At 45.2% G+C, this 9,619-nt stretch overlaps 1 non-coding gene across 1 annotated transcript; it reads left to right on the plus strand.

Annotated features, from left to right (window-relative positions):
- The first annotated feature begins 9,060 nt into the window (after nt 1-9,060).
- On the plus strand, nt 9,061-9,135 carry Trnat-ugu. Its single transcript has one exon. It is a non-coding gene; the product is annotated as a tRNA-Thr (tRNA).
- Nucleotides 9,136-9,619: the final 484 nt, after the last annotated feature.

Here is a 9,619-nt window from a genome sequence, read left to right on the forward strand (position 1 = left end):
CGCTGTCTGGCTTGGCTAGCACTTGGATGGGTGACCGTTCGGTCTGCCGAGCGCTGTTGGCAGGCTGGATGTTGAGAGCCTGTATACTGAGAGAGTGGCCGTAGGTGAAGTTGCCCGTGATTGGGTGATTAGCTTTGGCACAAAAATGGCGCCGTGCTTTTGAAATGAATTGAAGTTCAGGGGACTTTTGGAAACGATTAAAAGGTATCTGAATTATTGAGAGACTTGTTATGTGTTGTGCATACATATTCGATTTAGTTGTATATCGTTTTTAGTACGTAATTAGCGTTTGCGATCTTAAATACGAGTTGAAATAATGAATCGTTTTGTGATGAAGTCGGTAGGCCTACACGTTTGAAGTAAACACGTTAGTAATTACACAGTATTTTTTTTGACATCTATAATTCGTTCTGCAGACGTTCGTAAACAATGCCAGGTTGTGCTGCATTTGGTAGTTCCAATAGAGACGAAGGTGGATTTCGCATGTTAGCATTTCCACGCAATGAAGAAAGACGAAAGCAGTGAGCAGTCGCAGTCAACAGGACTGACATAAAACAAACAGGAGCCTTGTGGAAACCAACCAAGTACTCTTATCTATGCGAAGTAAGTCGTTTTTGCTTTTTACTACATATAAAACAACTTGCAATATACATAGTTAAATTTGAAAACAGACCTGTAAATTGGGTGTGTGAAAATTATTATAACACATTATTCTTATAAACAAAGGCATTTAACGAATGATTTCGCCATATTGTCTCGTGCTTTTGATTCGGTTAGTGTGTACTCCACTACTCCACTACTACCCATTCAAAAGTCCCGCCCGCCGTTTGGCAGAAAAATGGCCGCCGTATCGTCCGGTTGGCCACACTCGCCCTATACAGGCTCTCTAGCTGGGTGCACTCAGCCCTTGTGAGGCAAATTGAGAAGCTACTTGACAGAGAAGTAGCGGCTCCGGTCACAAAAACTGCCAACGGCCGTGAGAGCGGTGTGCTGACCTCACGCCCCTCCATATCCACATCCAGTGACGCCCATAGGCTGAAGATGACACGGCGGTCGATCGAACCAGTACTCATCAACGGGCTGTCGGCAGGGGGAAATCACTGCATCTCCGTAAGCCACCTTAAGGTTTGTAGCGGAGGGTACTTCATGTACCATTAGACACTTTCCCCCTTTCCTGTTCCATTCGCGTATGGCTCGTGGGAAGAACGAAAGCTGGTAAGTCTATGTGTGGGCTCGAATTTCTCTAACTTTATCTTCTTGGTCTTTTGCGAGGTATCCATAAGAGGAAGTAATATATTGGTTGACTCTTCTAGGAACGTACACTCTCAGAATTTTAACAGTGGTCGATAACGTGATGCAGAAGGCCTCTCTTGCAGCGTCTACCGCTGGAGTTGACTGAGCATCTCACCGAAGCTTTCGTGCTTAGTAAATGAAACTGTAACGAAACGTGCTGCTCGTCTTCGGATCGTCTCCTTTTCCTTCATCATTCCCTCTGCTAAGTAGCTCAGACTGACGAGCAATATACAAGTGTTGGTCGAACGAGTGTTTTGTAAGCTACTTTGTAAGATACTGAGAGGTGGCATGAGCCCCCTCTCATATTTCTATCTTATGATTTTCTTCCTAATTGCATGCAGTGAAAAGTCGCTATTCCTTCACACGCGGACTTCCCACGCAGTGTCTCTCGTCACCCGGGTGGTCCGGTGACAGGCGGGCTCTGCTGATCTGGAAAGGGTTAAGCCGACGCGTGTGAGGAAGTCGAGTGAATGCTTTGCAGACGCCGACATTGTCAAAAGACACGCCCGGAGGGGTCTGAAGTAGCGGCTGGGCTAGAGGTTCCGTTACTTCACAGAAACTTAGCGAAAACAGTTTCTGGCAGGCTACCAGCAAGGCGTGGGAATGACTTGTGCACCCAGGCAGTTGTGGCGGGAAAATTCCCGCGCTTTCTGCAAAATAGTAACTGTGATTGGCTTGCTCAGGGCATAGCTCCATGACGTAGCAAAATCAGTGCAGAAATTGGCGCCAAGAATCTCCATTGGTGGAATGGTAGTGCTCCGGCAATAGAGTGGAATTTTCCGCCGGTTTTCGAGTTGCTGATTGGAACGTTTAACCACGGCCACTGTCGTGGGGGCGGGAATGTTGTGTGTTCGGCCTGTACGGGTGCTCTAGGCAGTCAGCTCTCGCCTTTCGGTCGAGGACGTCGAAGCAACCAGCCATCGCCTCCGGTACGCCAGATCGTGTTCTGGCAGTTAAGAAGACAGTTTGGTAATGTATGTCCGCAGCACCGGCAGATAGGGATTTTCCTAGGTGATAATCAGAGCTCAGCAGAGCGTGCCTGTTCGTCTTTTTCTAACTTTGTTCTGTCTTGAGTAGCAGCAATTAATGTTGGATTAGTTGTGTGTCTCTCTTAAGATTTGAGTGGCAAGGAATTGGCTCTACATACCACTTCGTCATAAACCTCACAATCTAGTTTAGGGACAACTTCACCTTCACAGCGTTTGTTTGAGTATCCAATTTGAGCCAATTTGATGTATTATAAATGTTTCATGTGTTTTTGTTTATTATTTTGTGTTTAGTCTTAATAAATCATATTGTTATTTTGGACAGAACTTTCATTCTGTTAATTGGTAGAGCAACCCATCATTTCTCACTACGTTAATGAAACCTTCCTTTATTTAACTTATTTATCAAATTAAATTATTGCAGGTGCCAAACTCTTTTCTACTCCACTTGCAGGGTTGATTACAGTCAGTTCGCGTATATTTTTTAATCCTTGTGCAACAGCAAAAGTCGGAACTAGAATAGGGGGGGCTTAGAACATCATTTACATATGTAGATTCTAGAATTTAGTGTTAAATACACTGCTAGCCCCGGCACCTCGCAATACTTCCTTTGTTGATGGACTTCATGTTCTGAGGAGTCTTCCAATGAATTTCTGTCTGGCATCTGCCTTACTCGCGATTAATTTTATGTGGTCGTTCCACTTCAAATCCCTCCGTATGCACACTCCTAGATATTTTGTGGAAGTAACTGCTTCCAGTGATTGTACTGAAATCGTGTAGACGTTCTATGAAGGGTCGTTCCGTCTATGTATTCCCAGTACGTTACATTTGTTTATGTTTAGGGTCAATTGCCACTCCCTGCACGTAGGGCTGGATCCAGGATAGACTGCAAGTTGGAGGAGGGTTGGTACAAATTTTTCCAGTGTTCAGAAGCTGTTAGCTGTTGTACATTACCACTTAATTTAACTGTTTATGGTGCTGTTCGTTACCAATAACCAGTCATGTGACTAGGGCCTCCCATAGGGTAGACCGTTCGCCGGGTGCAAGTCTTTCGATTCGACGCCACTTCGGCGACTTGCGCGTCGATGGAGATGAAATGATGATGATGATTAGGACAACACAACACCCAGTCCCTGAGCGGAGAAAATCTCCGACCCAGCCGGGAATCGAACCCGGGCCCTTAGGATTGACATTCTGTCGCGCTGACCACTCAGCTACCGGAGGCGGACACCAATAACCAGTTTTAAGACATTTAGGGCCGTTGGGAAAATCGAAAAAAGTACATCATTTTTATGCTGTGTTATGAGGACCCGGGCGTTTTCAGCACTGGTCTCTGTAGTGCTGGGGTGGAGCGGGGGACCAACGACCCTGTGACACCCCTCCCCCACTCCCTGGATCCGCCCACACCTGCACCAAGCGTCGACCCTCTGCGTATCTTCCTCCATTTCGTTGCAATTTTCAAGCATTGATATTTCTCTGTACGCAACAGCATCATCCACTATTATCTGCTAGGCCATGTATATACGAGGGCGATTCCTTTATTAAGTTCCGATGGGTCGCGAAATGGAAACGACAGTGAAAATCAAAAATGTTTTGTGTGCAACAGTTAGCTACAACTTCTAGCTACTTCTAAACATAGTCGCCGCTCCGACTTAGACATTTGTCGTATCGTTGTTCAACTCTAAAATACTCTCGTCATAGAAGGCACCTGTCTCTGCTTTCTGACAATTCTCTATGCTGGTCTGCAGCTAGTTGTCAGTACCGAAGTGTTGTCTTCATAGCCAGCGGTTCATCTGAGCGGAGATGAAAATCACTGGAAGTCAATCCAGGGCTGTATGGTGGGTAATCAAATACTTCCCATCCAAAACACCCCAGTAGCATCTTCATTGCCTCTGCAGTGTGCGGCCGAGAATTGTCGTAAGGAAAGATGGTTCAAATGGTTCTAAGCACTATGAGACTTAACATATGAGGTCATCAGTCCCCTAGACTTAGAACTACTTAAACCTAATCAACCTAAGGACATCACACATACATGCCTGAGGCCGGATTAGAACCTGCTACCGTAGCAGCAGCGCGGTCCTGGACTGAAGAGCCTAGCCATAAAGAAAGAAATGCATGACAGTTATGTTATGTGGGCTGCATGAAATCAGGCGTAATCACTCGTACTTGGCAAGAGACATTATTTACTTGGCATCTTTACGTGCTCACTGCGCGCTAAGAACTATAAAGAGCGACATGTCGCTATCGACAGGCATACTAGAGATACTGCCCAGCACATCTGTGCAAAGCTTCGTCGGATTTTCACTGCGGTTTTCATTTCGCTACGATCAGATCTTAATAAACGGATAGCCCTCAATTTTGTGAGAAGTAATAGTCCTTTAACACTCCCTTGAAGCACTCCCATGTTACTTTTACGAAAGACTTCTCCCCGTTCTGAATGATGTACTGTGTTCTGTTTGCTAGAAATTTTCAATCTAGTCACACAGTTGGTCTGATATTGCGTACGCTCATATTTTGTTCATTAGGCGACAGTGCGGAACAATATCGAACAGCTTCCGGAAGTCAGAGAACGTGGCATCTACCTCGGCGCCTGTATTTGCTACTTTTTGGGTCCCGTGGACGAACACAGCGAGCTCGGTTTCAAATGACCATTGTTTTCGGAACACATGGCGATTCCTACAGAGGATATTTTCGGTCTTCAGAAATGTCATAATACGCAAATATAAAACATGTCCCAAAAATCTATAACAGACTGACATCAGAGATATAGGCCTACTGTTTTGTTAGTTTACAAGGCGATAGTCGATGTTTTATTTCTCACGATAGCGGTTGAATGTTCCAAATATGTTGCTCCAGTGTACGCCACTTCGGCGGGAGCCGGCCGGTGTGGCCGAGCGGTTCTAGGCGCTTCAGTCTGGAACCGCGCGACCGCTACGGTCACAGGCTCGAATCCTGCTTCGGACATGGATGTGTGTGATGTCCTTAGGTTAGTTAGGTTTAAGTAGTTCTAAGTTCTATGAGACTGATGACCTCAGATGTTAAGTCCCATAGTGCTCAGAGCCATTTCAACCATTTTTGAACTTCGGCGGGCAACTTTGCATGTTGACAACCTTTTTTCTAAATGCCAGATTCTCCCGTTCACGATTCACGACATAGGGCGCTCTCCTCAAATATACTGATAATGCTCTTTTGATTTTACCTCAATTACACAGGTGGTTGCACGTAGTGATTCCCAGTTGTCAGAAGAGTATTGAGAGAAAGGTTTCCAACGTAAAAAGAAATCGGAAACTTTGTGAGTCATGAGGATTATGCAAATATTTATCGAGCAGTTTAGAGAAAGTAAGATCAGAAACTGCACTTTCAATTGTTACTTTGCAAATTTTTTTTGCAGTTCACGTACTATAGTTAGTATAAGGGGTGATTGAAACGTTTCTGTTTGAGGGCGTTGCTGGAGCGTATATGCAAAAATCAGCGACTCCGATGCGTGTATATAATTACCGACATGTAGTCAAGCGATTACTGTGGCATTCGTGTGTTTTCGAAGCGCGTGCGGTAAATCCGGAAACGTAAACAACGGAGACGCTATTACCAAATTTGTCCAAACAGGGCCAACGTGCAGGCCGGTGTGGCCGAGCGGTTCTAGGCGCTTCAGTCTGGAACCGGGCCACCGCTACGGTCGCAGGTTCGAATCCTGCCTCGGGCATGGATGTGTGTGATGTTCTTAAGTTAGTTAGGTTTAAGTAGTTCTAAGTTCTAGGGGACTGATGACCTCAGATGTTAAGTCCCACAGTGCTCAGAGCCATTGAACCATTTTTTAGGACCAACGTGTTGTTGTTGTTTTCATGACTGCCGAAGGACAAGCACCGGCAGACATCCATCAGAGTTTGAAGAATATGTATGGGGCACCATGCCTGTCAAAAACCACCATTGTGGAATAGTGCGCTAAGTTCTTTGCTGGTAGCGATTCGACACAAGATGCCGTCCTAGTATCACAAATGTCGTAACGCAGGAGCAGAAGTTACTCCAACTCAAGTGGGAGACACTCGAGCACCCGACTTGTAGTCTTGCTCTCTCCCACGCTATTATCACGCCTTCGGTCCATTAAAAAAGGTCTTGATGGGTCGACGATTCCTATAGGACGAAGATGTGCAGCAGGCAGTTACGGACTTCTTCACGCAGCAGGACACGCTGTTTTACCAAACGGGTATCCTCAACCTGGTGCGTTGGAGGGATGATCACCTCAGTGCTACGGCGATTTATCCTGACTAGCATACCGATTCTGGACTGTACGGTCTTCGAACGGAAACTTTTTGATTGCCCCTTATATATTCTATACCCAGTCTATTAATTCTTATTCGAATTTTGTGACCCATTTGCATGTGTATCTATGGAACGTGCTTACGTAGGGCCTTCAGAAAGTAAGTCAGACCTGTCGTTCCACGCTAAGATCATTATGCAACAGGAGTGGCAGACACAGTTCTGTTGTGGCGCGGGTAACAGGTGCATCACAGTGTGCGATTGAAATGGCGTGAACGTACACCATGACTGAAGTACGCGGGGCAGTGTGATTCTTGTGGGCAAAAGTCTAAATAGCACTCCGAATCACTGCGAAATTCATCTACATCTACATCTACATCTACATGGATACTCTGCAAATCACATTTAAGTGCCTGGCAGAGGGTTCATCGAACCACCTTCACAATTCTCTATTATTCCAATCTCGTATAGCGCGCGGAAAGAATGAACACCTATATCTTTCCGTACGAGCTCTGATTTCCCTTATTTTATCTTGGTGATCGTTCCTCCCTATATAGCTCGGTGTCAACAAAATATTTTCACATTCGGAGGAGAAAGTTGATGATTGGAATTTCGTGAGAAGATTCCGTCGCAACGAAAAACACCTTTCTTTTAATGATTCCAGCCCAAATCTTGTATCATTTCTGTAACGCTTTCTCCCATATTTCGCGATAATACAAAACGTGCTGCCTTTCTTTGAACTTTTTCGATGTACTCCGTCAGTTCTATGTAGTAGGGATCCCACACCGCGCAGCAGTATTCTAACAGAGGACGGACAAGCGTAGTGTAGGCAGTCTCCTTAGTAGACCTGTAACATCTTCTAAGTGTCCTGCCAATAAAACGCAGTCTTTGGTTAGCCTTTCCTACATCATTTTCTGTGTGTTCCTTCCAATTTAAGTTGTTCGTAATTGTAATACCTAGGTAGTGAGTTGAATTTACGGCTTTTAGATTAGACTGATTTGTCGTGTAACCGAAGTTTAACGAGTTCCTTTTAGCACTCATGTGGATGACCTCACACTTTCGTTATTTAGGGTCAACTGCCACTTTTCGTACCATTCAGATATCTTCTCTAAATCGTTTTTCAGTTTGTTTTGGTCTTCTGATGACTTTATTAGTCGATAAACGACAGCGTCATCTGCAAACAACCGAAGACGGCTGCTTAGATTGTCTCCAAAATCGTTAATATAGATAAGGGACAGCAAAGGGCCTATAACACTACCTTGGGGAATGCCAGAAATCACTTCTGTTTTACTCGAAGACTTTCCGTCAATTACTACGAACTGAGACCTCTCTGACAGGAAATCACAAATCCAGTCACATAACTGAGACGATATTCCATAAGCACGCAATTTCACTACGAGTCGCTTGTGTGGTACAGTGTCAAGAGCCTTCCGGAAATCCAGAAATACGGAAGCAATCTGAAATCCCTTGTCAATAGCACTCAACACTTCATGTGAATAAAGAGATAGTTGTGTTTCACAGGAACGATGTTTTCTAAACCCATGTTGACTGTGTGTCAATAGACCGTTTTCTTTGAGGTAATTCATAATGTTCGAACACAATATATGTTCTAAAATCCTGCTGCATATCGACGTTAACGATATGGGCCTGTAATATAGTGGGTTACTCCTAGTACCTTTCTTGAATATTGGTGTGACTCAGACGATATTGTGACAAATTGAATGTCGCTCTTATCAGTAGTTAAATGGTACCAGAAATCTGACTAAAGCCGCAAAGACGTGTGTGACGCTGAGTAGTAAGTTAAGATGTTACGCCACGTTATTTCCATCTCGTCTGCAAGTTGAAAGAGCTTATGGTATGAAAGAGACCAGCGATGAGGACGTGTACACAGCGCTTGTCGAATGGCTTCGTGACCAAGGAGCGGACTTCTAGTGTCGAGCTACTGAACGATTGGTAGCACGTTCCAACCGTTGCTTTCACAGATTTGGTGACTGCGTTGTAAAATCTTGTCATGTACCTATGCCACTCTGAAGTGCAGTGCAATATTAAATAAAAGTTGCTTGGGCTGCTGTAATAATGTGCAATTGACTTTTTAAAGTCCTATCGTATCTACTGAAGAAGAGTACATCTCCTTTTCTCAGCGTCGTGTGTCGTGTGTGTATCTGTTTTGGAGTGCGGATGTGATGAGTGCTCGTAAAGGGCGGTGAATTGTAGTGAATTTGTTTAAACGCGAAGAAATTAAGGAAAGGGAAAAGGCGAAACGCAATGCCAGCGCTTAACTTACTTCCCTTGGATAGCTGCAAAGGAGATATTTGAGAGAAGTAAGCTGTATTTTGGCACCTTTTTTAACCTTTACCTTGTATCTCATTGCTATCAACAACACAGACAAGACATTACAACCCACACGTTCTGATGACAGTCACCTTCTCACAGTGAAATGTTGTTGCCATTCTCTGCCTAACAGAATTTTATGTCTCACGGGGGCGTGCAAGGGATAAGTCCCTGCAGTCGCACGATCCTCTGTGCCCTCGGTGGCTCAGATGGATAGAGCGTCTGCCATGTAAGCAGGAAATCCCGGGTTCGAGTCCCGGTTGAGGCACACATTTTCAACTGTCCCCGTTGATGTATGTCAATGCTTCTCGGCAGCGTAGAGTCTTAATTTAATTATCATTTCATTCTAGAGCGCTGCATGGTCACAGATGGTGTCTGTTCTTTCGGATATGACCGAGCGAGGTGGCGCAGTGGGTAGCACGCTGGACTCGCATTCGGTAGGACGACGGTTCAATCCCGCGTCCGGCCATCCTGATTTAGGTTTTCCGTGATTTCCCTAAATCGCTCCAGGCAAATGCCGGGATGGTTCCTTTGAAAGGGCACCGCCGACTTCCTTCCCCGTCCTTCCCTAATCCGATGAGACCGATGACCCCGCTATCTGGTCTCCTCCACCAAACAACCCAACCCCTCCTCTTTCGGACATGTCCGAAAGAACAGATACCATCTTCATATAGTTAAGGCTAACCGGCCATTGACCTCCTTCTTCTGTGCGGATGCACAGGTATTGCCCGAACTCTTACGGGACTCAGTAA

This window comes from Schistocerca piceifrons, chromosome X (assembly GCF_021461385.2).
Source record: "Schistocerca piceifrons isolate TAMUIC-IGC-003096 chromosome X, iqSchPice1.1, whole genome shotgun sequence".
In the NCBI taxonomy this organism is placed as follows: Eukaryota; Metazoa; Arthropoda; class Insecta; order Orthoptera; family Acrididae; genus Schistocerca; species Schistocerca piceifrons.